The sequence below is a fragment of the Callithrix jacchus genome, chromosome 17, assembly GCF_049354715.1.
Source record: "Callithrix jacchus isolate 240 chromosome 17, calJac240_pri, whole genome shotgun sequence".
In the NCBI taxonomy this organism is placed as follows: domain Eukaryota; kingdom Metazoa; phylum Chordata; class Mammalia; order Primates; family Cebidae; genus Callithrix; species Callithrix jacchus.
The window spans coordinates 36,565,601-36,591,400 of record NC_133518.1 but is presented as its reverse complement, the minus strand read 5'-3'; the positions used below and the strand labels follow the sequence as shown (position 1 = coordinate 36,591,400).

The 25,800-nt window shown below is 35.1% G+C and overlaps 1 long non-coding RNA gene across 4 annotated transcripts in view; it reads right to left on the bottom strand.

The window, feature by feature from the left end:
* The window catches only part of LOC144579906 (uncharacterized), a 535,694-nt gene that overhangs the window by 294,804 nt on the left and 215,090 nt on the right, over nt 1-25,800 (bottom strand). For all 4 annotated transcript variants that reach the window (XR_013528563.1, XR_013528565.1, XR_013528564.1 and 1 more), the window contains exon 2: nt 18,601-18,681. This is a non-coding gene — a long non-coding RNA (uncharacterized LOC144579906). The remainder of the gene's footprint in view (nt 1-18,600; nt 18,682-25,800) is intronic.

Below are 25,800 nucleotides of genomic sequence, written 5' to 3'. Positions count from 1 at the left end.
ATATCATAAGTGCTGACACAGGTTTTTCATCCTTTATTCCTTTCTTTTTTAATGCTGTACTTCATGCCAAATATTTCTGTCCTGAGGCAGGTTTGGAGGGTGGTGCGGTACATGGGAGTCAAAGATGAGATTCTGTGGGTGGAATCATAAGGCACTGGGGGTGACAGAGCTCATTTACAAACTTCTCTGGGCCTTTCATTTTGTGCAAATTTGAGACAGGTTGTTTTTCAACTTAGAATAACAATCGCTCATTGAATTTTTTAAAATTATATTTTATTCTACCTACTAGTTTTACATTGGTCCCCATAAAATGTACATTATAAAAAATACAAAACCTCATTCAATAAGCCTATTACCTGATGTTCATGGCTGCCAGCTTTATTCTATTGAATTCAAATTTGCCTGTGGCAGTGCTTTGTATCTAATTTGTGACTTTTACAAGGTGAACCTTGCATCATTTTCCTTTGCCTCTGCTTTCATTTATCTAAATGAAAACGGTTTCTCTTAATGCATAGGTTTGCTTGATAAGCCATTAATACCACAGATGGGCCTTGAAATGCCCATAAAAAAAGCATCAAAATAAATATTTATTGTTGTTTCACCCAGACACACAAACCTTGGATATCTTTAATATGGCTGGCTACTTGGTTTCTCATTTAATAGAGCTTATTTACTTGATTTCATTTTCTCAAATAATTGCTCTTTCTCTGAGGGTTATTTGAGGGGAAGAGGTGGTTGAAGGAGTGGAATGAATACTGAAATATGTGAGATGGAGGCTGATGGTACATTTAAGTTGATTAGAAGAAAACTAAAATGAAATGAGGGCCAAGTGTTTCGTGTGTAAATGCATGAACTTGTACGAAATTTATCAAACTCAGAAAAATATCTGTTAAACACAGCATTTCATAAACACAGCTTAGGGAAAAACAAACAGAGCTCTTAGCCTCCTAAATTTCACAGAGAATAATTCTCAAAGGGAAAAACAAATCATGAGGAGGCTTGTGGCATTTTCTTTAGCTTCTATATCCTTTATGATTGGTGCTCAGTATATTTTAAGTCATATTTATATTCCAAATGCCACTATCATGTGACAAACAATATTTTCTCAGCTTCAAAAATAATCTTTAGGAGCTATTTAAAACATAAGCGTCTTTAAACAACATGCAATAAATTTAAGAATTCCTCTCGTTGGCAGAACCCTGTGAAGGGCACTTAACTAGGCATATGGTCCCTGAGGGTTCAGAACTCGTGGTCTGATGGAAAAAGACAAGTCCTCATGCCAGGGACACAATGGAATGAAGTCCACCCACTGTGGAGATCAGGGAAGCCTTCCGTGGATGATATGGTAATTGAATTGGGTTTAAAGAATGTAGGCATTTATAGGAATTAATGAGCAAAAAGAGCTAAAAAGAAAGGATCTGGCAGAGGGAAAAACATTAACATGAACGTTTCTCAGGTATGACAAAGAATAATGTGCAAGGAATATTATAGCTATTTCTCTATTACTGAACACTTTTAACATCCTTTTCTTGCTATCATTAAAGACATTATTTCTTTTTAAAGTATTAATTATTTAGCTAAAGGTTTATTCAGTTAAACCATCATTTTTTAAAAATACATGTAAGTTTGAGGATGAAAACACATGAAATACTCTCTAATGTCCCTTGTTTCAAAAGGAAACTTACAACCTCTACATATGTTTTTGTTACATAAATACTAATGAGACATCTAATCTACTGTAAAATCTATGAAAGAAAAAGGAGCACAATTGAAAACATCAGGTTCCTTTTTTACAGAATGTTCATAAAAGCTAAGAAAACGTTTTTTCTTGGAAGCATTTTAGATAGCTTTTTGTAATTAAAAGAGAACTTTGGGTGAGACAATAATCTTTATTTTAAAGAATGATGTCTTTAAAGAAAGTTATTTGAAGAGACCATAAATAAAAGTAAATTTAATCTATTTAATCTTAGATTTAAGAAATCCCTGATGCATCATTTGAGCCAAATGAAAATTACCTCCTATAGATTCCTCTAGATATTTCTCTGGAAATAGCGTCTCCTAGGAACCAAAATAGACATGAGTAATATTGGGGAAGCATATCCCTAAGCTTTACAGAATATGTAGCTTGTATTTCCATGGGGTTTTCCTTTCTGATTATATAATATTAATGTGATAACAGAGGAAGTTTATTGTTTGTTTCCTCATTTTTAACCCATTGAGTTTTAGGAGTTACATGCATTTGGTATTTATTCCAATTCCTTAAAAGTGATTATATGTTTCTCTTCTAATTAGAGCTTCTTAAATTGAAGGAGTAAATAATTTACATTTTATCAGAAGAGTTGAATCTGCAGAGGATTCTAGTTTTATATTTGAAATACAGTGCTAGAAACAGCATAAATCTTGTACAAGAAGACTTCTAAAATCTCATTTCTCTGACCACAAAAATGTTGGGTGAGTTCAAAAATGTATAGAAAATTGTTTTATAATGAACTGTAATTGGCAGTATGTTTAACACATTTCAGTAACCTTGCCATATATATAGATATTGATTTCATAATTGAGTTCTGAACTCTTTGAGGGCAAGAACTACTGTGCTTACACCACCTCAGAAAACTAACTTTTCATCTAGAAAAATCCATACTTCTAATTTTTTATTTTTCAGCACATGCTGGTTGCTGTCCATTTTTTTTAATTTGAAGAACAACATTTAGAGCATTACCATGAATTAGATGACTAATACATATATTTGCAAATTCTCGAACATAGAACCTATCTATTAAAAGAGAAGCCAAGATCCCAGGATAAATGGCCTTGCAATGCCATGACAAATGTGTGTAGCCATGATCCTCTAAGTGCTCCCCTGAAGGAACTTACAGCCATTTGCTCAGGCAACCCTACACTAAGGAAAAAGAAATATCCTGTTGGATACAGGGCACAAGTTAATGCTAACTCAGGCACCTAAAAGACTATTATGATCCCCTCTGTCAAAGCGGACATATATATGAGTCAGGTAGTAATTAGGGTTCTAGCTCATGTCTATCTCATCTTGTGATCATTTCCTCACTTTTCAAATAAATAATTGTAATGGATATACTAAGCATTGGTAGAGTCCTTACATTGGTACTTTGATCAATAAAATAAGAGTTATTATAGTAAGCTACAGCAAGATGAAGCCTCTGAAACTGCCTTTCTACTCCACCAACACAGTTCCTCAAAAGCAACACTGCAACTCTGAATAGCAGAGATTAGTGCCAATTTCAAGGATTTAAAAGATAGAGGGGTTGCATTCCCCATAATATCACCATTTAATTCACCTATCTGGTTCTGAGAAAAGTATTTTGTGGCAAATGACAGTAGACTACCATAAACCTAACCAAATAGTAACAGCCTCAGGTACATGATATCTAGCTACTGATACGGCAAATGCATTTTTCCATACCTACTGGAAAAAAGAATTAAAAGTAGTTTGCATTCATTTGGAATGGACAGCAGTGCAAATTCATGGTATTTCCCTAGATATATATTAATTTTCCTGCTCTCCGTCATAATATAGTCCAAAGGGACTTCTTTGATTTAATCATCCTGCAGAATATCACATCGGTCCACTATATTAATGAATCATATTAATCAGACCTAACAGACAACATACAAACTCGATAGGTATATAAGCAATCACACTATTTTGCCACCTTTATAAAGAAGACTTCTTTATAAAACACAGGCGTGAAGTTCAACAAAGAAGTTCCAACCTTCAACTAGGCGCACAATCTGGCTGCCAACCATCTCACTTGACATATATCCACCACATGACCTCCAGCTGAGTAGTACCACGCACCCTTTTTCTTACACAATGCCTTCATCCTTCTTCTCCACTGAGTGACCTAGGACAATAACAGGATGCCTACATGTCACTTATTGTCTGAGTTACAAAATTATTTGTCGGCAAGATATTCGTGTTTCAGAAAACTTCTCATTCTCACATAGTCTACATCCAATCAACAGAACTGGCAGCACAGCCCCTCCACAACTCATCCTCAATTCAAACACCTCAGGAAGAAAATCCCAGGCAAACACTTTAATTTATCCCCACCCATCCAGAGGTATTCACTCCTCTTGTCTAAACTTTGATACCAGCTTCACATGCTTACCCTTCCTTCTCATCATCTCTGACTCACACAATGTTCAATTTCTCCAGCCTGAAATTAGAAGTGCCAAGGGAAGAAAATTATTCCCCTCTCAATGCCAATGTGTCCTTTTTTATTCATAGGATTTATCTTTACAGCACTATAAATCTAAAAATTTCATTTGCCTTTCTAAGAAATAACATACATGGTTGAAATTCATTCTCACAAATGAAAAGGCCTGGCATTGGCTACTTTGTCTTTCATGTAACTTGCTTTATCTTCCACAGCTTTCTCAAGTAAAAGGTGCAAATCTTAGTTCAAAACTTAAAACACTTTAATTGCTGGATATAAGAGCAGCTGTTAACAGGGACCAGCTCAATCCCCTCTGCGAAGAGTTTCTAGGAAACATGGTTAATCACAGGAGCAGCTGGCTTCTCCTGCGAAGCCTCATCCTTCTTTCCTCTCACCAGACAGCAGGAGACTGCTTGGAATACTTGCATGGGAAAGTATGATCAGCAAAAGCCTTATGTCTCACATCTTTCCTATGCTAATCCCCGTGCTGTTCTGGACTTACACCTCCTCATCTACACCCCTACAGATTCATTCTTTCTCTCAGATCTCTCTGCTGTCCCCTCTGGAAACTCTGTGGAATCCACATTAAATAAATTTTCCTGTGTCCTCAGCATCTTGACTGAATATTTCTCATGTTCTCATATGGAAACCGGATTTTCTCATGGTAAACTTTGTTCCCTGTCTTCCCAAGGAGACCATGTCAGCTCACTTCACAGTGCCACTTCAATACCTCTGCATCCCTCTCTAATTTGTGTAGCAAGCATCTGCCTCTTTGAGGTTTTCACCCTCTTGGCAATATCCTCCACATTGCCATTTCTCTTGAAAAACAGTAGCACCTTCTCATTGCATTTCTTCTCTACCACCAAGATCTTATATCATCCTGGGGAATATCAACATCCACACAAACTGTCCAACACCCTGACCTTCCTTGGTCTTCTCGTTGTCAGGGATCCATATGTCAGTTCACTTTCAGCCACCCCTGGACTCTAAATATGCACTTACAAAAATTAAATTTGAGTATCCCACATTGGCACCATAGCCTTCTCTCCTGCCAGCTTTCTGCTGCAATTACTTCTTTTTCTGTTCTTGAACCTTCTGAATCCTCCACTGCCACACCCCTCCATTTCATTCTGAGCTGCCAATCCCTCCTCATTTCATCACTCCCTCTCAAGATTACCCTCAATATTTCAGCTCTTCAATAATCACTTTCCAGTATTCTCAAGGCTTTTGAACATTCTCTCTCCATAACATCTATGGAGCAAAAAATGAACTTTGCTTTTGCTATTTAATTCTAATATTTAATTTGGGATACAACATGGGATGTTAATCTTATGCATTATTTTTTAATCTGCTAAAAGTTGAATTTTGCTAATTTTTAGATTATTTTTCCTGTTTATTATGTGCTAGAATTTTCTTAGCCCTATTTGATGTAAAATACCATGGGATACTTGAAAACGTGGTATAGAGAAGTCATGCTGGGATATCAGACAAGAAAGATAGTTCAAGGATTCTGAACTATGTACTTCTTTTTCTGTTCATATTGCTCTCAATATGCAGAAAATTTACAGGTTTTCACCTATACATTCATAATCTTTTATAAATGAAGCAGCGAAGTGAAAGGATTGGGTGGAAGTCAGCTGCACAGGAAGTCTTCCTCATCGTTTCCCTATACTCACCCCTGCAAAGCCTCCATGATAGATGCATTCATTCAAGCCCATCCCAAATGTTGATATGGACTTCACCCTACAAAATGGCACCTGGCGAGGGATTGAGAGGGGCTTGCATTGAGTGTGCATTCTGTGCTCACTAAGCTGTATGCTCTGGCTTCGAGGAGGGACTTTTTCTAATTCCTGCAAAGGCATAATGTAAACTATGAGCACCTCTTTCCCCATGCCCTCTAATTCTGAATTTCTAACTCATATATATTTAAGCCAAATTGATCCAGTTAAACCACCTGCTGACTTCCTTTTCTTTTCCCCTTCCTCGACCCCTTCCATTCAAGAGGAAAATTACCAAAAGAGGCAACCATGTGTAGTATCTGGAGTCAAGCATAATTTTATCCCAGATCAACTACTTAAAGACTAGGACCTTAGACAAATTATTTGACCACACTGAGCCTCAACTATCTTGTCTGTAAAATGGGTGGGTAATAAGTTTCTGTAAAGACTAAATGAGATAAAGGTAGTAAAACATCTAGTACAGTGCCTAGCATATAGCAGGTGATTAAATCTGTATAGACAGATAGCAGGCAAGATGGATGGATGGATGGATGGATGGATGGATGGATGGATGGAAGGATAGATGGAAGAAGCAAAACAAAGAGTTTGGGTATCTTCAGCCACTCTTTTCCTTGGTGAAATGACACATGATTTACACGATTGAAGTGATGGTGCTGCAGGAGAGAATCCTAAGAAACCAACAAGAGAGAAATTTTTAATAAATGGTCTTTATCTCTGAATTTTTTCTGTTTATTTTGCCTGACTATGGCAGGGCTTTATCACTGCAGAACAAGGAATGATTTGCTTACTAGAGAATTAGCCATCATTCAAGTCTCTGAAACTTTACACATAAACTCAGAGACCTCATGCATATTATGAATAAATTAAGGAAATTACTAGCATTGTAGGTGGCTTAATTTTACTGTTAAAATATTTATACTGATAGCCTAGTTATAAGAAAACACAACTTATCCTATTTCCAAATATATAGTGCACGTACACAGACAGAATAAATGGCATTAAATAGTTTCAAGCAGAACATATCAAAAATACAAAAATATGTTAAGTAATTTAAAAAAACCAAGAAACTCCATATTTCACTGATGGCCACATTAATGGTCTTATTTCTGTAAAGGACTTTTGCAATTGTTTTGTCATTAAATTTTAAGTGCTAACAGGCATACATGATTAAATACTGAATTTAAACACAGCAAAGCAAGGTGACAGGATGACTTAGGAAAAAACTGGGAGTTACTATAAAATAATTATTGCCACATTCAGATGCTATGCTTTACTAGTCTCTCCTTCCTTACCTACACCCACACATATGCAGCTACACATGCATACACTCATGCATATGCCCGCACTTTAGGAATGAAAGAAAAATTATTGAAATACAGATTCTACATTCTAAAATAATGTACTGTTATTATTATTTAAAATACGTTATCAGAGAAAAGAAAGTGAGTCCATTTCTAGCAATGGCAGGCTGGTGTTTATTTAGTAAAAGCAGTCAAAACAAGGCAATGTCTTAAAAGTCCACAAAAAGCTATTAAACATATAAAAAGTAGACTAGGTGGTTTTTAAGAACCCTAAAATATTACAAGCAGAATCCAATCTCTCTTTTAAAAAAAAATTGACAGGTCAATCCCATTAAGATAGTAAAAAGTCTCACAAGCAAAGATATCACTTCACAAGTAGTTATTGAGTGTACATTATCACTATGTGTCAGATGGATGTAAAATCCCTGCTATCATGAAGCTTATATTCTACTGAGAGAAAATGTTTACCCATTGCTTGACTAACTCCCAAGCATTATTAAAAAAAAAAGAAAAAGAAAAAAACAAAAACACTGTATAACTCTGTTAGAAAACTTTTATGCCAACATTTTTTAAAGTTTCAAAAGCAGGAAAAGAATTTCTTTAAGAAACAAGAATAAATTGAAGTTTCTTAGAGATTTATAGAAAAATTGGGGGATTTATGTACTAATTTTTTCTTACAGCAGAAAAAGAGAGACAATTTAGAAAGATCATTTCCAAGAAAGACTTTCTGATTCCTCAGCCAAGCTAAGCTCTGCTTCATTTCTCATGTAATCCTATCCATCTATTTATGTACCTTCAAACAAAAATTACTTATTGAACTCATAATATGTCCAAGGAATATTAATTGCCAAAAAGCCTCGTGTCTTATGTGGGAAACAGAAAAATCACTAGATATTTGAAGTACAATATGAAATGTTCCACAAGAAAGGCATTCATATCCTGGCCAATCTTAGGTAATCAAAGAAAATCAACAAAGGGTTTCTGAGCTGGGTCTTAAAACTGATTAGGAGGTGAGAGCATGTGATAAATTGTTAATAATTACAGATATGGCTGGGCCTTAGGACATTTTTACGAACGTGGAGAGAGCTGTAGCTGAGAAGTTCACAGAGGACTAAATTATGATGATCTCCCTATTCCCTGCTGAGGGCATTAGAGTTAACCCTTAAGTCTCTCAGGAAATGTCAGAGAACAAAAGTCCCATGAAAAATATGTATGTTGTAGAAAGCTCCACTCAGAGTAATCCAGAGAATGGATCTTCATCCACTCTAAGAATGAAATTTGAGGGGAGGAAGGTAGCTTCAGAGCTGTATTCACTTCCTAGGGCTGCCATAATACATTACCACAAACTAGGTAGCTTAAAGCAACAGGAATTGATTATCTCGCCATTCTGGATGATAGAAGCCAAAAGTCAGTTATCAGTGCTATGTTCTCTACAAATGCTCTAAGAGAAGATCCTTTTTGCCTCTTCTTAGCTTGTGGTGGTTGCCAACAGTATTTGGCTTCCCTTGGTTTGCAGATGTGTGATTCCAATCTCTGCCTCCACCTCATATGGCATTCTTCCCATGTATCTCCGTCTTCCTTTGGCATTCTCGTACGTATGTCTGTGTTCAAATTTCTCTCTTATAAAGACAACAGCCTTTGGATTAGGGTACACCCTAATCTAGTATAAATTAACTTGATTACATCTAGAGAAGGTCCTATTTCCAAATAAGGCTATATTCTGAGCTCCTAGGTGAGTATGAATTTGGTAGGGGCATAATTCCATCCTGTACAGGAACTATTGTGACAGCCTAGTCAAAAGATAAGAATAGAATAAAACTAAGATACTGACAGAAGAAACAAAAAGAAAGAAATTGACTCAAAAGAGTTTTAAAAGTATAATCAATTGAGTTTAATGACTTATTGGATATGTAGCATAGCAACTGGTTGCACTGACGGCTCCAATTATTGGTCTTCCTATACCCACTTCTTTAAACTATAATTTTATGGTTTTTCCCTGATATAAATCATGCAACTTCCTTTGGCCAGTAGGGTTTTAGAAACCCTGGCATAAGCAGACATTTTAAAAGCTCTGGAATATTTCCATTTCCTCTCCTGGAACCCTGGCACCTCCCTGAGAAGAAGCCCACACTAGCCTGCTAGAGGATGCGAGAGAATACACAACAGAGCCTGCTTTTCCCATCTGAAGCTATCCCAGACCAACTTACAGCAAACCAATCTACAAATGGATGAGAGAGCCCAGCTAAGATCAGCTGACCCAAAGCTGAGAGATGTATGAATGGCCTCAGCCACAATCAGAAGTACCTCCCAACTGATACATAAACTCATGAGGAACTAATGGTTATTGGGATAGTTTGTCACACAACAATAGACAATTGACACATGAAGAATAAGGGAGGAGAAAGAATCAAAGATAACTTCTACTGGTTTGCATGACTAGGTATATAGTAAAAACATAAGAAAAAAAGGAGAAACTATTATGTGGTTTTACTAGTATGTTCTCTTTTGGAATGTTATACTCCCCTGATCTTACATATCTAGGTACAAATGGTTCAGAAACAGCTTTAATATTGCCCTTTTCAATAAGCTTTGGTACCCACCCGAACTAATCTCTCATTCTCAACATTTTTGCTAAGTTATTTATGCCACATCTCACTCCTGCTACCGTCAAACCATTCCTCTGCTTCCTATTTAGACCATAATTCTTCAAAAGAATACCTCACTCTTGGTACCAAAAACTGTATCAAAGTTCAGTAAGAAGCAGCAGAAGCACCAGGAGACATATATAATTTATTACATAATTTGACCTTATGTAATTGCAGGGGTTGGTATAAAATTTTCTGGAAAGCTGTTATCTTCATATCTCATGTTGGAGTTTAAAATCTATAGGGCAAAAGCTTAAGAAGAGAGCATAAAATGTGGACGAGAAAGGATAAGCTGTAACCCACATGCTCAAACTGAAACCCACAAGGACAGACTGGTACTCAATCGGGCTCTTACTACTTCTGACTTGAGTGATGTGAGAGCATTGCCCCCCAAAAAAACAAAAAAAAAAACTTGTCCTCTTCATCATGGAACTAAACACACACCTGAACACCTGGCTAAGGAGGAGAGGAAGCTAAAAAAGGATTCATAGGAAGGTGGAGAGCTGTTGGCCTGGCTGCTGTCTCACACCAGCACCTGAAAAAATGCTAATTAGTCAATAGCACCTGCACCGGCCTTCTGCATGTAAAAACAATATGGTGGCTGCTTCTTTCCATCCTCCAAATCTCAAATAAATAAATTAATTAAAAAAAAATAAAAAATAAAAAAACTCTTGCAGCCCAACCAAGTGGAAACTTACAGTGAAGATAATTCTACTACACGAACTTGAGCCGAGCCAAGTTAATGTATTATAAAACCACCAAGTCCACCCCTTGTCAACATGGCACCCATACTCACTTTTAAGCCACATTTAATTTCCAAATAAAAAGAATAAAGTCATGCTTCTTTCTTTCTTTGTTGTTTTGTTTTGTTTTCTTTGAGACAGATTCTTACTCTTGTTGTATCCCAGGCTGGAGTGCAATGGCACAATCTTGGCTCACTGCCATCTTCACCTCCCAGGTGCAAGTGATTCTCCTGCCTTAGCCTCACAAGTAGCTGGGATTACAGGTGCCTGCCACCACACTCGGCTAACTTTTTGTATTTTTAGTAGAGAAGGGGTTTCACCATGTTTTGCCAGGCTGGTCTCAAACTCCTGACCTCAGGTGATCTGCCCACCTCAGCCTCCCAAAGTGCTAGGATTATAGACGTGAGCCACTGTGCCCAGCCAAGTCATGTTTCTTTCTAAGGTGATATGACCATCTCATGTGCAACTGAAAAGAGTATGTAAAGTTCCTTGTCCATCTTTGAGGAATGTTAATTCATCTCCTGATGATGGTGAGAGCTAGTCTTTCCCTAATCATTCAGCTTAAAAGTTCCAGCCCATGCGTTCTCTCTTTTAAGAGTCTGCACTGACATATGATACTGCTATATTGCTGTGTGCTGCTCCAGAGTGTCGGGGCAACACCCCGGCAAGTATCCTATCACTGAATTTTCTCAAATAAATGCTCTTCTATAAAGGCTGATTGTATTTGCTGCAGGTCACTTCTTTGCTTAACAATGTCGTTTTTAAACATTAATGAATCATGAGTCAAGCATGAATTTAATTTAAAAATTTTTTCCTAACATTGTGTTGAGGACAGCATTTTACATGACTGATTGCTGAAAATAACCCAGCAATTATATAATTCCCCCAAATTAATATACTTTTCTATCAACTCAAAGGCTCTTTGTCATTTAAAAACCTGATGTTTTTCTTTTTATACAAATTGAATTTCTTTATTCCTATTCAAATATGCTTCTTGCAAAAAAACTTAAACAACTTACAGTGTTACACTTTACAGAGAGATTTACCAAGGGATTGGAAATTTTACCCGTTTTAAAATCCTATTTGTCTGTTTCTTATCGATTCTTATTTCCATCTCTTTCACATTCAAAAGTAACACGATTTTGTTAATCTTGTTATGTATAATTGCACTTCTGAACACCGAACTCAGGCCAAACCATGTCAGTTTTTCCTCTATGATTCTGGACATGATGCACAGCTGGGAATAAAATGAGGAATTATCATTAAGACAAATAAGGTTATAATAGTTGAGCCAAGAGACGAGAAGAATTCTAAGATAGCTCTTAGCCTGCTTTTTAAATTAACTGTGTTCATTCTCAAGTCATTTCATGTGAATTTGTTTAATAAACTTCCTCCTCACTTACTTTTACCAGTCTTTTATACGTTTTAATGAATGGGACATTCAATAATAATTTGATATTTTTTTCTTAATGATTATCCTTATTATATATTAATTATGCAATGTAAAATATTGATTTCATGACATCAAATGTTATCAGTAGCATTAAAAATATAGTGGTACTATTTATTTAAATTAGCCAATTTATATAAATTTAAAACTCTGAGGTAAGTGCTGTTAATTTATCCATTTTATAGATGAGAAAATTGAGGCCTAAAAAGTGACTTGCCAATAAGAGGCAGAAACTATGTTACAACACAGACAGGATGATTCAAGAATTGTTCTTAACTACTATGTTCTAGTATGTAATAACACTTTGCAATGTATAATGCTTTACAGTTTACAAAACACTATCATGTTATCCTCATACCAAATCAAGAAACAAATTTATCAATTTTCAAACCCAAGTATTAAGACTCAAAGCACTTAAATAATCTTGCCAAAGTCAAACAGCTAAGATGTGATAAGTACAGGACAAGAACCTCAGTTTTCTCCTAATCTGTATTCTTTCTCCTATATACTTTGATTCCTATAAAACATCAAAATATCAACCTGTGAAATGTATGGCAATAACAAAAATTATTCTGTTTTTTTTTTCAAATCACAATTTCCTTTCAAATATCCAGATTGTACTTGTTACATTCAGCTAATTTTTGTGTGCATAATAATGCATATATCAGCTTAGAAATTATAATTTGTATTATAAGGATAGTGTTTATTTTCTGATTTATCATGATTTTTTGTCAGCTGAGTTCATCATTTGATGATGAGCTGAGTAAGAGAGCACAGGATGGGGAGTAAGGTGACTTGACTGACTTTGTCAGTAACAGATGAATCTGAGTGAGTCATTTAACTGCTCTGGGAGTCAATTTCCTCAGGTGTACAGTAAAAAGGACCTCCAAGTTACATGTCTAGGACACTAATCATGTGTTTCACTGAGTCTGTGGCAAACAAAGAGAGAAAACCACACAAATTTTATACAACAGAGAAGCTTTGAATAATGTACTCATGAATTACAAACTATCACATAGATGAAGGGTATTTGCTCCACCCCCAAGAAAGGGAGATGCATGTTGCTAATGCTGCATTGAGCTCTTTCCATGTGGCAGATTCTGTGCAAAATGTTTTTGTATGCACACTTTCTTGTTACACAGCTCAAAAGCACCCCAAGAACATTAATAAATTTATCTGGAAATATTTATTGGCTACTTACTGCTAAACCTGCTCCTTATATTGCCAACCTTACTTATACTCCATTTTGTCTTTGGTGTTGAATCTTAGCACTGTTTTTTTCCATGATGTTAACTGGTTTCCAACTTGTATTTTTCCAAGTATTCAACACATCCAATTAAAATATAACCAAGGCTCAGAAGGCAGAGTGGTAGCAAAGATGCCAGAGTCAGCAACTATATAACTTTTAAAAAAATATTTGTACAAATTAAATATGTAAATATATATGAGTGTGTATACATTAATGTACACAAATAAACTCATTTCAAATCATCAGAAATTTTATATTTAAAAACTAAAGTAGAAATAGAAAAGATAAAAATTATTTTTGAAAATGTAAAAGATACTGCAATGTCAAAGTTATGCTGAGCATCTATTTGCACTGTGTTATGCATTAAAATCCATTACATTCTTTTTCATTTCCATAGGTAAAAATGGTACTGCAATGTGTTGATACAAATTATATTTAAATCTGTTTTCTTTATTTAAAAGCCTTATGTTTTGTGTTAGGAGAGAACAGTTGTAAAATTAACTGTACATTAGTTTCATACAATTTCAGAGACTATTAAGCAATATATGCACCTTAATTGGGAATTAACACCAAACACAGCATATTCCATAGGAGTCCATCTTTACAATCTGTTTCAAACTGCACAAAACACAAAAGCAACGGAATTGTTAGAATATCAAATGGAGCTTATGTGATAAGAAATACTTGGCCATTATGAAGGATCATAATGGATCTCTTCAATGAATGAATGACATTTGGCTTACTCAACACTACTTGGTTTTTGAGTATCTACTATATGCCAGAAATTCTTCTGAGAAATGTGAAGATCACAATGCCCTTTGCCTTAGAAATAACATGCCAAGGCCAAGATTTGTTATATTATTCTAGATATATATTAAGGTTTACATTTAAAAGAAAGCCAAATAAATATTTTGACAAAATCTTCAATACCTGTATCTACCCAAGAGAAGTATCTCTGGGGTCAATTCAATATACAAATCTTTAGTTTTTGTTTTTCTTCCCTGCATAGGTGAACTTTAGGTTGTTTATGCTCATGCTTAAATATTTGGTACTTAGGTACATTTAGAAGTAACATAAATGGTCCCAGGGAGAGACTGTTTGTTACATCATTTTCACATTAAACTAAAACTGTCTTTGTTAATTACCCTTTAGCCACCTGGGCTGTAATATGAGAAAATCCAAATACTCAAGACAAAAACAGGTTACCAAAAATAGGTGTTTCCTCATTGTGGATTTAGGAGTTTACACCAAGCTTAGGGTCATCAACAATGCTTATAAAAGCTAAGTTAGAATTACACATTGTTCTGAGCTCAGTAGAGCAGGAATTCTGATCAGTTTTGTGTATTTTTCTCCTCCAAGCTTAAAAGTTTGAAAATAAGGACCAATTGAAATGCTGTGGCCAGTTGAAATGCTGAAATTCCTGGCTATTTCAGATATTTAGACTCTATATTTGGCCTTGTTATTATACGTATTAGTGTGATGTACTTTCTGCAGAAACCATAACGAGAAAGTCAGATAAAATGCAGGGGAAGTTTCATTGGCCTTGAAGAAGAGCCCTTTAAACATTTATAAAGGGGAGTAAACTAAAAAAATCTGTAACATTAGAGACTTAGAAAACCATGAATAATTTGACTAATCACCAACTTGCATACAAGGAATATGGACTCTATTTTAGGATCCTAGATTAGTTCATATAATGCATACCTCAATTCACTTTCATGCACATCACCTAAACTTCCATTACACTGATCAGTCTTTTATATATCTTTTTATATTTGGATGGATGTCTTTATTCTTAGCAATGCTTTTTTACTTAAACCTAAAATCAAATCTGACAACCATTCAGACAATCTGAATAGTCATTGTACTCGAAAAAAAAATCGGCAACTTCTATTTAAACAAAATTCAAAAACCAGGTATCAGTCAGCGTCCTGACTCTTTTTTCCTCAACAAGACAAAGAATTTACTCCAAATGGATTAAAGAAGACCTTAAAAGGGAAAGAAATAAGTGACAGTAAGTGCTTAGAGACTAGCAACAGTGGAAAGCCATTGCCACTGTTGGAATTGAAGGGAAAAAAATAGTGGTCCTGGAATCCAGCAAACACTGAATCCATGAAGAATGTGCCTCCCAGAAGGAACTAGAGTCATGAAGTAATGGAACTACTGTCAGAGTCTCAGCACAAAAATAGGGAGGAAGTCATTGAAAAATACCCCAAGTGCTCTCCTGTCAGATTTCCTCCCTGTGCATCCTATTAGCCAAGTGCACCAGAACTAGAAGCCAAACCCAATCTCCCGCTGGCCAAACTCAACCAGAAGGCAACCAGATGATTCCCTCACTAGGCATGAACCTCCCAAGGAATAAATCAAGCAGAACAGGGAAGGAGAGATGATAGCTTTGGGAGGTGTTGGGGTGGTTAATGAGCATACCAGTATATCTAAGCAACCTTTAAATTTAAGATAGGAATTGTAAATGTAAGAGTGTTTTTTGGAGTTTATTGAGTGGCAACAGAATGGAAAGAAAAAGCATTTATTCCCTAAAAAAGTGACTGCTACAGAGCTATTACAAGTTGGTCAATTTAAAGCCTATGCTCCTAATGTCACTTAAAAATATGTATAAAGTGGACACATATAGAAGGATATTTGTTCCAATAACATTTGTAATATTGAAAATGTCAACCCAAATATCTTGCAAAATTGGTTGTATAGTGGTGAGCATAGCTGCCTTCCAACCCAAATGCTTCTCCACAATGGAATAAATGCATGAGGTAGGTATGCTTATTTAATAAAATACCCTATCATAATAAAAATGAACAGCCTAGAACTATACACAGCAACTTGAAAAATCATTACCAACATTGCATTGAGCAAAAGAAGTAACATGGAAGCAAATACATTAACAGTGTGCCTCCCTCTATATAAAGTTTAAAAACTTGTTTGGAATATATTCATATGCAAAAAAACTATATAGAAAACCAAGGAAATGATTACTATACAAGTCAGCATAATGGTAACTTCTAAGGGGAATGGAGGGGAATTTGACAGGAAACTGATACACAGGGGGCTTCTGAGATTTTGGCAATGTTGATTTTTTTTTTCTTACCTGGATGGTCTTTACATGGATGTTTGCTTTAAATTATTCAGCACAATGTACATTTATTTTGTGTACTCTTCTATATTTGTGTCATATTTTACAATGAAAATGTTTTTTAAATTATTACCTGAGTTTCTGTTATTTTACAAGTTTGAATTTTAGAATAAGGAGCCTTCTTGGTAATTAAATAGATAATCTTTTTCCAGGGAACTTTATGCTTAGAAATAACTTCCTGTGGCTTCTAATCTTTAATTATAGCACTCACCAGATACAATAAATTAGAAGTCCAAAACATTTTGTTTCTGTAACCTCTTTGGAAAGAACATCTTAGGTTTATCTCCATTGAGGAACACGATTTGTTCCAGAAACACATGTGCCACATGTTAGTTTTCAGAAGAAGAAACAGCATAGAAAATATAATGGCTTGATCTCAGAAGCAAAGAATTATAGTATGAAAAATCATTAAATAACAACTAAAGTAACATCAGTGTGCCAAAAATACACATATATAATTGGTTTCTGAATGACTTTGGACTCTGGGATATAAGGGTAAGGGGTCAAGTTAGTGATGAGAGATTAATATCCCCAGGGATCTCTGCGGAGAGAAAGTGAGTCTAGGGCAGAAGGGAAAAAGCCAACTGAAATTAAACGGAAATTAGGCTAGGGTCTTAATTAGAGCTCTGAAATGATTTATTCACAGAATAACTTCATTTTCATATAACATTTTGACTTCTTCACTTTGAAATTTAGAAAAGTTCTGTCATATCTTGGCTTTGTTTTTCCTTTAAAAAACAAGCATATTAGACATGTGACTTACAGGTGGTAAGAAATATTTAATAATTTGGGGTGTTGAGTACTATTATTTTTTCTGCCAATTTATTCTAACTTGCTTTCTATTTTATACAAAGTGTGTTCTGGAACTGTACTATGGCTTCTTTCTCCTGTCAAACTCCTTTTATGAACATATTTTTCTCATAGCCTTAAATGTTTCTCTATGCCTTAGTTATGCTTAGTTACGTTTTATTTTAAATGACTTTCCTTGGAGTCCTCTTGCCTTTCCTTGTTAGCACACACTAAAGACTCCAGCCTTGAAGGGTTTAGTTATTGTTGCATTAGTGGGTAGAGTGGCCAAGACACAAAGGAAACAATTACTTCTCCTCCATCAGGTTGGGTAGGTAGCATTGTCTCCAAACTCCTCTGGATAGAGGGAGGCCCTAGTCAAATTCGAACTGCAGGTAAAATTTAGTCTTGAAACACCACTACTTGTACTCCCTTATTAATTTTAGATTATGTCTCTACAACAGTCTTCAACTGTTTTGAAAATAAAGGGGAAATGAGATGCAACTTTCAATATGGTTAATATTAAAATTTCTTCAGCATGGATTAAATTAATACACTCCATTATGTTTCAACTATTTACAAACATCTCTAAGTTTTTTTCACTCTTGAAATGTTTTATTTGTCTACTCTCCTAATGGCTAGAGGATAGTAAGGGCTGATCATGACAAGACAATTATCCTACAAATGACATCATTTTAGCAGGCCTCTTTGCAAATGAGTAGGAATTACCTAAATACAGTGATGTAGCAAGAGTTGTAATTCAATTTTCCTGAGATCTTAACAATTTTAGAAGCCAAAAACCCATCTAATTATTAAAAAAATCAATACACATGTATGTAAAACTTCAGAAATAAAAAACTACAAGGATTTTACTCTACTGTAACATAGCGTTTAAATCAAAAGATCTCTAAATGCAAGTAAATAGATGAATATTTAATTCAAATCTTGTTTAAAATATTACCACTAAACTCTCTTGCAGGTTGCAAACTTACTTAGAAATAGGAAAGAAAGCAGAATACAATAAAAAGTGAATTGAGCTAGAATTAGAGGATCTGGGTTTCTAATCTACCGTCTGTTAACTAGATGTCTTTGAATACATTGAATTCTTCATCCTCATGTTTTTTATCTGTCAATTGTTGGTAGTAACAACAGACTTATCTGTCAAACGGAATTATTTCAAGGATGAAACTGAATTTGTTTCAGCCATCTTAGAAGCTTTCTTAGAAGCACAATTTAGAATAGAGACCACAGGAAAGAACAAGATGGCTTAGTCCAACCTCAATCAAAAGACAAGGAGAACCAAAGGTAATCTGTCCACCTGAAAACAGAAAGCTGTGTTCTCCTACCTTCCACAGGATCTTGTTCTGCCAATGATCTCTTCTCTCCTACACTTGTAATCTCTCTTCTTTTTCATGTGGCTCTTGTATCTACAAAAATAAAAATGAAAAATTTTATAAAAGGCCAGATTACCTACATGCTGAAACAAGCAAATAACAGAAGAAAACTTTCCTAAGCATTGCCTTTCCCTTGAACATCACATTTATTGTCTTCTTCTCCCGTTAAACTTTTAAAAATCTCTACATTTATTCTATCCCTTCCTGATTATTCCTGAAACTAATACAAAGGGATTTCTGCCCCTTCACTCTACTGAAACCACTTTTGCTAGGTTATCAACTGCTTCCTACTTGCAACATTCAAGTGATATTATTTGGACTCAATTTCTTGCATTTAACACTTTATACCCTTCTTTTTCTTTAATCCATGGATTAGCACACAACAGCCCACTCCTTGTTTTTGCATGGCCTGTGATCTTAGAATAGTTTTCAGAATTTTAAATAGTTTGAAAACTGAAAAGAATAGTATTCTATGACTTGTAAAAAGTATATGACATTAAAATTTCAGTGTCCACAAATTAAGTTTTTTGGAACACCGCCATACCTATTTGCTTGTCTACAGCTGTTTCTGTACTGTAGAAGCGGAGTTGCCTAGTTGCACTCTAGTTGCTGTAGAGACAGGATAGCCTGAAATATTGACTACCTGGTCTTTTACAAATTAAGTTTGCCACTGTAAACTTAAACTCCCTCCAGCCAAGGTTTCAGGATGCACTTCCTGGAAAAGTTTCTACTTCTCTGATAAGTCCTCCCTGAGATGTTGTGAAGATAAAATAATCTAACATATACAAAATACCTAGGTATTTTAGGACAGTATTGTCCCAAAGCTTATGTTTGAGTACCTTATTAGCTCTTTGTTGACTCCTTCTCCTCTTTCTATGTCTGTGTTCCCCCAAAGATTCCACTTCATTTTTTTTGTTTTCTCTTTATTCCTTACAGTCTTCTTGTTAACCTTATTTCCTTCCATAACCTCAAGCATCATCTCCATGCAGATTACTTACATAGCTACATACCTAACCCAAATTCTGCCATACCTGGATGTCTTTTTGAGAAAACAAACTAAATGCATTTAAATTTAAAACCATCCCTTTTCATAAAATTTGCTCCTTTAAAAAAAAAAATCCCTGTTCTCAATTTTCAGTACTGCTATCCTCCCAAACTCTTAACCCAAAGACCTCTTCATTTCTGCCTCTCTTTCACCCTCCACATCCAACCAGTCCATGAATCCTTTGTACCACATTTTAGAAGATTGTCCCAACATCCACAAATCCACCACTTTAAGTTTACTTTCTTTTTCTTCTGGAATAAAGAAACTCATCCATCTGCCAACAGTCTGGTCTACTTGTATCCATACTCTACATTTTCAGTAGAATTGCCAACAAACGTATGAAAAAAATGCTCATCATCACTGGTCATTAGAGAAATGCAAATCAAAACTACACTGAGATACCATCTCATGCCAGTTAGAATGGTGATCATTAAAAAATCTGGAGACAACAGATGTTGGAGAGGATGTGGAGAAAAAGGAACACTTTTACGCTGCTGGTGGGAGTGTAAATTAGTTCAACCATTGTGGAAGACAGTGTGGTGATTCCTCAAGGACCTAGAAATAGAAACTCCATTTGATCCCGCAATCCCATTACTGGGTATATATCCAAAGGACTATAAATCGTTCTACTATAAGGACACATGCACATGAATGTTCACTGCAGCACTGTTTACAATAGCAAAGACCTGGAACCCACCCAAATGCCCATTGATGATAGACTGGACATGGAAAATGTGGCACATATACACCATGGAATATTATGCAGCAATCAAAAACAATGAGTTCATGTCCTTTGTAGGGACATGGATGAACCTGGAGACCATCATTCTCAGCAAACTGACGCAAGAACAGAAAATGAAATACCGCATGTTCTCACTCATAGGCGGGTGTTGAACAATGAGAAGACATGGACACAGGGAGGGGAGCACTACACACTGGGGTCTGTTGGGGGGAATAGGGGAGGGACAGTGGGGGGTGGGGAGTTGGGGAGAGATAGCATGTAGACAAATGCCAGATATAGGTGAAGGGTAGGAAGGCAGCAAATCACACTGCCATGTGTGTACCTATGCAACTATCTTGCATGCTCTTCACATGTACCCCAAAACCTAAAATGCAATTAATAAATAAAGAGTTTTGATGGTACCAGACTTTAAAAAAAAAAAACAAAAAAACAAAAAACAGAATTGCCCTTCATCTTCCTATATAACAAATGGGATCATAGGACCAAATGCTTAATCATCTCTGTGACTCACACTCCCCAGAGAATATAGTCCAAACACTTGAACCTAGCCTTTCACAATATATTCATTCCTTCAACAAGTATTTATTAACTACTATGTGCCAAGCTCTGTGCCAGATTGTGGATAGGACAGTGAACAAGATCAGCATGGTATCTGCTTATCGGGAGATTCCAATCCTGCAGAAGAGACCAAATATTAAACGAAGAACCATTGCATTTTCCATCCACCCATATGGAAAAAGGTACACTTTTATAGTGGCATCTGCATGTGCAGTGACCTGTCTAGAATACCCTAACCTTCAAAGTAAGTCTCAAATATTTATTCCTCTGGTATGGAAACTTTTCCCAACTTGTGGCTGTCAGAGTTAATTCTGGCCTTCTTTGTGTTCTGTAACAATCTCTTAATTACTTCAACACAGTATTATGCATTCTTACTGCTCTCACCTTACTGGGATGTGAACTTCTTATCTTCAAGGACTATGTCTTATTGATGTCCCATGATTAACCCAGTAATCATTATATTTTGCTGAATTAATGAATTATGTCTCTTCTGTGATTGAGGGCCAAAAACCAGGTTAGATCTATATTGTAATTAATAATAAACAATATTTCATAAAATAATAAAAATATTTAAAGAGATAATATATGTTGCTCATAGATAATAAAAAGTATTTTTTGAATTTCTAAGTAATTTTAATAACATGACTTTTATTTCTTTCAGCAAAAGCCAAATAATTTGCCAAAAAAAGGCATATAAGCTGTTAATGCTTAATTTGTATCTGCTAATTTCATTTCTTATTTTAGTTATGTTCAAAGTATATTTTAGTGAAATATAAACCTCTTTGCTAAGAAAGATTTGAGAATATTACCCTCACAATAAGATATTTGTTTTATATAAATAATATGTTTACATTTTATAGAGATTCAAGTCATAAACAATGCAGAAATACAGAATGATGAATGAGCGGGCAGAGTCAAGAAAATTATTGTAATAATAAGTAGCCTAATTTTTAAGATGTGCCAAAGGGGAGATCCAGGAAATTACCAAGCAGTTAACATCACTACTAAGAAAGAATAAGAACAAATAATAATAGAATTGATCAGGAAGTACTTAGGCAAGAACAATTTAATGAGCAACTAGCAGCATGAGTTCATGTAGAAAGATTACGGAATACAAACCAGACACAAAGTGTGAGAACAGGCAGAGCCAGCCCAAGGAACCTGAATTTGTCTATTTTAAATTATATCAATAGCCATGTGAAAAAGTGTCATAAATTAAAATTTTCCTGTGAGGTTTATTTATATAAAACTAACTTTTGGCTCATATACTGGAAAAGACAGTATTTTATTTAAAAACCTTCCTATTCAGAAGATACCTTCCAATCCAATGATGCCTGCACTACTGGACTCTGAGTGCTGCATATGAGTGCAGCTGATATTATTTAAATAACCTTAGCCCACCTCCCAACAAATGGTTGCATAAATCTTGTTAATACGTGGTTTATGAGCCAGCCACATATGGCTGTCTTTGTGAGTGCCTGTGAACACTACTATAAATGAAGTCCTAAAAAGATGGCAGTTATTAGCAATAGATCCAGGGACTACAGGTGGTGCAGCAAGTTTTACTTTTCTATAGATAATTAGATTCTGTGTAAGAACTCAAAGCAAAGTCTGTAAAAGTGTTTGGACTACAACGTGAAGTTAAAGATTCTAAATGGGCTGGAGAAAGCTTCACTCATTAAGGTCTGTCTCTAGCACAATGGAGCTCAGGTCAGCTGTAAACATCTCTCCTCTAGAAAGACATGCCTATCACTTATTTATCAGAGAGGAACCTTCTGCTTGGATCAGGAATCATGCAGCTCACTCAGCAGAGGCGGGAGTGTGCCCTGGCCAACAGGGGCATTCTCAAGGTGGCTGGGTGCCAAAGAAGCATTGGCCAAGTGGACAGTCTGCTATCATGACCTCTACAGTGGGTAAAGGACAGCCAACATAATTGTGTGACTAATTTGTCTGACAGTAAAGAAGGAGCCACCCACCAAAACTGAAGCAAAATAAGAAATATTGTGGAAAAGATTTTGGTTTAACTGCAATGACACAATAAAAATTTAACTGTAACTAGGACAGCATGCCTTCCTTGCTGTTCCTCAGCCAGTTAAACTCAAATACAATTCCTCGAAAAACTTTTAATCTCAAAGTTTGTTGATTCTTTATATGGGCCAAAATATATATCCTTTATCGTATTAAATATCTCCCTTGTTCTTAACTGATACTTCATTATTCAGCACCTCCATTTATCATATAAAGCTTTCTTCTCTTAAAGTTAAATATTTAACTAATTGACATAATATGATATGAGTATAATATGTGTATTTGCTGGCTATCAGCAACGATGTTCATAAATTTAAAACACTCACATATAAAACTGTCTTGTTGAGAATTTTATTTTGTAATACTTTTCCTATGATCTATCAACATTTTTTGTATTGGTGAATATAGTCACCTGGCTTTTTTTTTGAAAGTGAAATTAATTTAATACAGAAGTGATACATCTTCATTTACTATATCTGACTTCATCTCTGTAACATTAAAAATAGCTTTTTTCTATTAGTTTTATCCTCTTTCCTCATGAACATTTATGTAATTTTTTAAATTTTTAACTCATAGTTAAAGCAAAACATAATTTAGAATAATACATTTTACCCTTTTAGATTATTCTAATCCTCTATAAATTTTATCACATTTATCAGCTTACTGGATAATATTTAAAATAGCCTTCTGCCCTGATAAGTTACAGAACCTTGCTAATGTTCATTTACTATTTCTATGAAGATAATAAGAAATAGTAGAAATCCCACCTGATTAATGATCTGTGAAGTTTATAACTTAGTTTTTTAAGAGGTTATATCTGTAAGAGGTAGAAAATAAGAGGGATAAAGTAGTTGTTTACTCACTCTACATATTCATTTCTAACAGTATACTATATAAACAACTGAAATAAATCACCTGAGAAGTAGGCCCTCATTATAATACGCAGAACTGTAAGACAATTATACTAGTTAGGCTATAAACATGCCCTCATAAAGAATGTTCAACAATACTGTGTGTTTTGTTTTTTGTTGTATTCATCTCTTTCTTCATAGCCTTGTAAAACTACTTAAAGCCAGGATATACATTTTGGTAAAGTGTATTACTTAAGATAGATTCCTATCTTATCAAAAGCATTTCTTGGTGACCGAATTTAAATATCTGGATAACACACATGTAGAATTACTGGAGTTAATAAAAATGGCTAACATTTATTGATCTCTAACTACAAGCCAAGCACAGTTCTATTTGCTTTTCCTCATTTAATCCTCATTCGCATTGAGTTAGGTGCTATTACTACCCACATTTTACTGATGATTCAACTGAAGCACAGAGATGTTAAATAACTTGCCCAAGTTCACACAACTAGTAAATAGGATATTGGAAATTTCTTATTTTAAGTGCAAAGAGATATCTGGATGTAAAGATATTTTCATATCTTGGACAATTTTCATATCTTGACCAAGCTCCATTGATGCATCTTGAGAGAAAGGAAAAAGGACTCTAGGTCTCTGAACTCCTAGTTAACATTTCTTCCCATAAAATCATGCTACGTTTTTATTTTCAAAAACAAGACATAAGTTCAAAGGAGAGAATAGTGACTTCTGGCAGAGGTGACCAGGAAAATCAGGAAATTGGCATTTGATCTGAGTCTTTGAGGATAGGCAGGTGTTTCAAACAGTGAAGGCTGGAAGATAATCTAAACAATGGGTCAGCATGGGCAAAAGGATGAAAGCAAAAAAAAAAAAATGAAGAAATGTGAAAGGTATCCCTCAGAGGATTTAGTAATATGGGTAAAAATTTTAAGAGTAGAATAGAGTGATGGAAATTGAAATCAGAAATAAAGCTCTCCTTGTAAATTTAAAATTCATAAAGCTTAATGATAGTCTTAGAAAAAATTAAAACAAAGGAAATAAAGAGTGGTTTCTTTTTTATTATAAGTAATATAAGTAGACATTTGCAGGAGTTCTCATTTATAATCTCCAGTGGCTGTGTAATGAATTTATTTGTAAGCTACATAGGTTAATAATATAATATGATCGCTCTAACCCTGTGCTTTCTCTGAGATTTGAAAAAAACAAAAGCCACAGAACACAGTGATAGACTAGGTTCACACTGCTCCCTGCCACAGTATCCGTCTCGAAAGCCTGCCTCGATTCTCTCAGCTATCTCTTGACTATGATGGACTCTACTTAGAAAGAAACCTGAACATGATGAATTTTTATTTACATATAAATATAATACCCTTTCTCATGTAAATACCAGCTGAAATTTTATGAAATGACATAAAATTTGGGAGAACTAGTTGCATACTCAAAACCAGAGGAATGCCCTAAAATACAGATCTAGGCACACTTACAAGATGGAGTCATTGGGCCTTCAAGTTTAGTGTCAGCAAAAGCTGTCCACAAAAGTTCCCCTCAGTGGTCCTTGCTTTCCAAACAGATTCTATCTTAAGTTCCCTGCCCTCTTGTTCCTTCTGCTTATTGTTTATACTGATATAACTGTTATATAAAATTTAGACAACATAAGCAAGCAGAAAAAGAAAATGTAATTTCAAATTACCCATAACCCCTATATTCAGAAATAACCACTGTAAGGATTTTAGGAAATACATATTCAATCTTTTTCCATGTGTGTGTTTGTGTGTGTGTGTGATGTTTCACATAATTTGGGTAACAGTGTATATATTATTCCATAAACTGATTTTTTACTAATTATCATATCATGAACATTTCCCATATAATTAAGTATCCTTTGCATTACTTTTAATGGTTTAATT